Genomic DNA, 4,616 nt, shown 5'->3' on the forward strand with positions numbered 1-4,616 from the left:
AAAATGAGACCTCTTTTGCAGGATTTTGGTTAAGATTAAATGAAATGGCAGATCTAAGTCACCTTAGTATAGTAAGTGATAAACAGTAAACATGCAAAAAATTTTTTATGAGTATTATTTCTATAAATTTATTGTCACATTATATGTTTCTATACTTTTTCTCTTATTACATCTTGAGCATAAAATAATCTTTGGGTCCATAACTATTGATTTATTTTATGGTGAGGTACAATTTTTATTACCAATAAAAATTCCTTACTATGAACACACAATGACTTAGTTAACAATTTTATTATCAGATCTTTTCAGTTCTAATTTTTTTTTTACATAACAAGTAATTCTGTGATGAAAATCCTTGTACTTAAATCTTGGTGCTCTCATTCATGATTATTTCCATAGAGTAAATTTCTAAACAACGGAATTTGTATGGCTTTTGGGTTTTTTTTCCTTTTTCTTTTTCTGAGTTGCTCTCTGGAAAAGCTGTACTGATTTACTCTCACCAGCACTGGCTGAAACCGCTTATTTCACAGCACCCTCCCTGACACTGGGTATTATTATTTGTTAAAATTTTACTATTACTATAATAATTTAACTGGAGTGTATCAGGCATTGTTTACAGGCCTTATCTCATTTCCTCTTCACTGCAACCCTCTGAAGGGTCCATTTGGTAGTCTGGTGTCCTTAGAAGATTAGGAAAACAAGGCTTCCAGAGGTTAAGGTCTTAGCCAAGCCAGTATAGGCATACCTCATTTTATTATGGGTCACAGATGTTGAGTTTGTTTTGTTTTTTTTTTTAACAAATTGAAGGTAGTTCGCGTGACTCACTTTATCCCAGTGGCCTGGAACCAAACTTGTAATATCTGTGAGGTATGCCTACGTCATTGGGCCAGGATAAACCTATTTGGTCCTTAACATGCTAACTATGGGGCTTCCCTGGTGGCTGCGCTGGTAAAGAATCTGCCTGCAATGTGGGAGACCTAGGTTCAATCCCTGCATTGGGAAGATCCCCTGGAGAAGGGAATGGCTACCCTTTCATGGACTATATAGTTCATGAAGTCTCAGAGTTGACCACAACTGAGTGACTTTCACATGCTGACCATGGCTTCTCCCCTATATCACACTGCCTCCTGCTGGTGCCCATTGAGAGGGCAAGAAGTCCTGAAACTCCTCAAATCAGATTTCCTTAGATGAGATTTGAGTATTTGTGGTCAGGAAGAGAGTGATGCTGGGACAACCACATAATAGTGGGACTTTGAAAAATGAGAAAGCTCATAAAGCTTTTCCCTAAATATTCATGCAATTTATGCGTTATACATTAACTTAAAAAAAAAGAAAACAAAAAATGAGAAGATTTTTGATATAGAAGAAAAGGAAAGGCTTTTCAGGCAGGCAGGCAATGAATAGATAAGTTAATAAAAGTAGCTCACACTTACGGAGTCCTCACTACAAGCCAGACCCCTCACCAAGGGTGCTGGAAATACTAATTGATTTAATTTTTATACAACCCCCATGTGGTACCTCTGTTATTTATGCTTGACAGATGAAGAAACAGAGGCACAGAGATGGTTAAGTAACTTGCTCAAGGTTACACGTCTAGCAAAATGAACAGTCAGGATTTGAGGCAGGTAATTTGGCTCCTGGTTAGAAGCAGGTAAGCTAGAGCTTCGCTGGTGGTCCAGTGGTTAAGAATCTGCTCTGCAACGCAGATAATACCGGTCTGATCCCTGGTCCGGGGAGATCCCACATGCTGTGGGGCTACTGAGCCCATGAGCTGAAACTACGGAAGCCCGTGCACCTAGAGCCTGAGCTCCATTACAAGAGAAGCCACCTTAATAAGAAGCCTGTGTACCGCAACCAGAAAGCAGCCCCCACTTGTTGCAACTAGAGAAAGCCTGCGCAGCAATGAAGACCCAACTCAGCCAAAAATAAATAAATAAAGCAGGCAGGCTGGGATCAAAGCAGCCACAGTCAACAAAGATCTGACAGAATGAGAGACCTCTTCCCCTATTCTGGAATGTCCACCATGAGGAGATTTTGTCAGACCAGGATACTGAATAGTTTAAGGTCTAATTCATTCAAGGATCCAGCATGTCATGTCATATCCTCAATGATGCTGCCACTTGTCCTCCTGAGTTCTCCTTTAGTGGCCCCAAAATAGATCTCTGCTGATTCTAGTCCAGTGGCGTTAGCAGAAAAATGTTTGAAGCTAGACCAATTACTGAGCCTCCCAGAGAAGGGGCACATGTATCCACCAGAACTGGGATTTCTCTATTTAGTCTTGATGATGGGTGATGAATTTCAAGAGCATCAGAGACACCTATAGGTGGCTCACATTGCTACCTACTTGCTACCTACACCCGCAGCCCACCTAGTCCTTTGGAAATGCCCCTTATTTACTAACTCCCCTGCCTGTGGAAGATATGGTAGATGTGGAAGATAGTGACACATGCAATGAAGAAGGCTCTTCAAGGTCAATGTGGCAAACCCAGCACAGAAATGCAAAGAAGTAAGTAAGGCGCAGGAACCCAGCTCGTGTAACCCCAAGCTGGAAGTGGATTTGGAACTGGGGTTGGACAAGAAAAGACTTGGAAAAGAAGAGATGGACCTCTCCAGGCCTATCTACAAGGATAGAAAAGGAGAAAATAACTCAGGGTATGTATCCTATAAAGTCATAAGATTATGCAGTCAGCAACTCTGTAGCTAGAAAATCATAATACAAATATTTAAGAAATGGGAGGCAGTTACAAGAATGTCCCTGTTTGAGTAAATATAGTTTCCTGGTGGACACAGAATTAAATTTCAGTAAAAATAATACACTGGTGGCACAGTTTTCCAACATGTATCAAAAGCCTTACTCATGTGCCTACTCAATTCTATCCAACCTCATGTGGCAGACCCTGGGTGAGGCTCTGGGATGCACGGTAAATAAGAAGACAGAGTGCCAGCCCCCAAATGAGCTAACTGTGGAGAATGTATTTCAGGAAGGATGAAGTATGAGGTGCTCAGGACACAGCACGAATGGGATTTAACCTAACCCAGAAAACCAAGAAGGGGTGAAATGTCTTTTAAGTGACACTTGAAGGACAGGAAGGATTTAGTAAGGCTGGAATGGACAAGTGAAGTGAAAGTCGCTCAGTCATGTCCGACTCTTTGTGACCCCATGGACTATACACAGTCCACGGAATTCTCCAGGCCAGAATACTGGAGTGGGTAGCCTTTCCCTTCTCCAGGGGATCTTCCCAACCCAGGGATCAAACTCAGGTCTCCTGCATGGCAGGCAGATTCTTCACCAGTGAGCCACCGGGAAGCCCAAGTGAAGGCTCTGAGCAAACTGAGTAGTAGGTGAAAGGGAAATGATAGAAGTTGTATACACATACACACACACACACGAAACACGAGCCCAAAATGAAGTTGGCAAACAGGCTACTTCTTCGGGCTTTAAAAGCCATTTTAAGGAGTCTGCATCATGTTCAAAAGTAAAAGGGAAGAGTGATGAGTGAAATTCTGATCAGTGTTCTACACTATATATTCTTTGACTCAAAAATTCTACTTTAAGGAAATTATCCTAAGGAAATAATTATGAATTTGTGCAATGATACATTTAAAAGGATGTTTCTAATATCGAGATAGTGCAGAATTACAAAATTTTGAAATAAACTGAATAACTTACGGTGGTGAAAGTGATAGTCTCTCAGTTGTGTCGGATTCTTTGTGACCACAGGGAATGTAGCCTGCCAGGCTCCTCTGTCAATGGGATTTCTCAGGCATTGCAAGCAGATTCTTTACCATCTGAACCACCAGGTAAGCCCCCTTACAGTAGTTGTTTAGATAAATGAGACTTTGGTTCATTGGTAAAATGTTACGTAGCTGCTAAAGATACCATAGGAAAAAAAAAACAATGACATGCAAAGATGTTCATTACATGTTGAATGCAAATTGAAGGTTATATAAAATATACATAGTATAATCTCAGTTTTGTATATACACACACATACATACATACACACACAGCGAAATAGGTACACAAAACATTGGAAAGCTATAAACCTAAATGTCAACCTCTCTTTTCATGTGGGATAATGTTAATATTAATAGCTGATTTAAACTGTAATCTTTTATTTTTTTTCTAATTGTTCTAAATGTGCTACTTTTGTGATTTTAAAAAATTGTCTTAGAAAAAAATTTAAAAAGGAAAAAACAAAAAAATTTAAAAATAAAATTTTTAAAAAGAAAAGAAAAAAATTTTAAAGATTATATGTCTTACATGTTTAGACATTTCTGGGGTGCCGATCATATCCTATTTCTTGATCCCTGCTGGGTTAACACTGGCCTTTTGCTTTACTTGTTAAAACGTAAACTTTAGAATAAAGTTTCCTCCCTGCACATTACATTTCACTATTTTAAAAATGCTTAATAAGACGCACGCATTTCTCTTTACACACAGCCCCGCGTCTCTAATGTTCCGTAATTCCGGAGTCGACAACCGCAAACCGTGGTTAGCGTATCCGTCTTGGCAACGTAGACTTCAAGTCCCAGCAGGCATTGCGGCCTCTACGGGGTCCGAGAGGGAGGCTGGGAGCCTTCGGTTCTTTCCCTCCCAGAAGCCCGCGGGCGGC

This window comes from Giraffa tippelskirchi, chromosome 7 (genome assembly GCF_054371585.1).
Source record: "Giraffa tippelskirchi isolate mGirTip1 chromosome 7, T2T-mGirTip1v1.2.pri, whole genome shotgun sequence".
Lineage (NCBI taxonomy): Eukaryota > Metazoa > Chordata > Mammalia > Artiodactyla > Giraffidae > Giraffa > Giraffa tippelskirchi.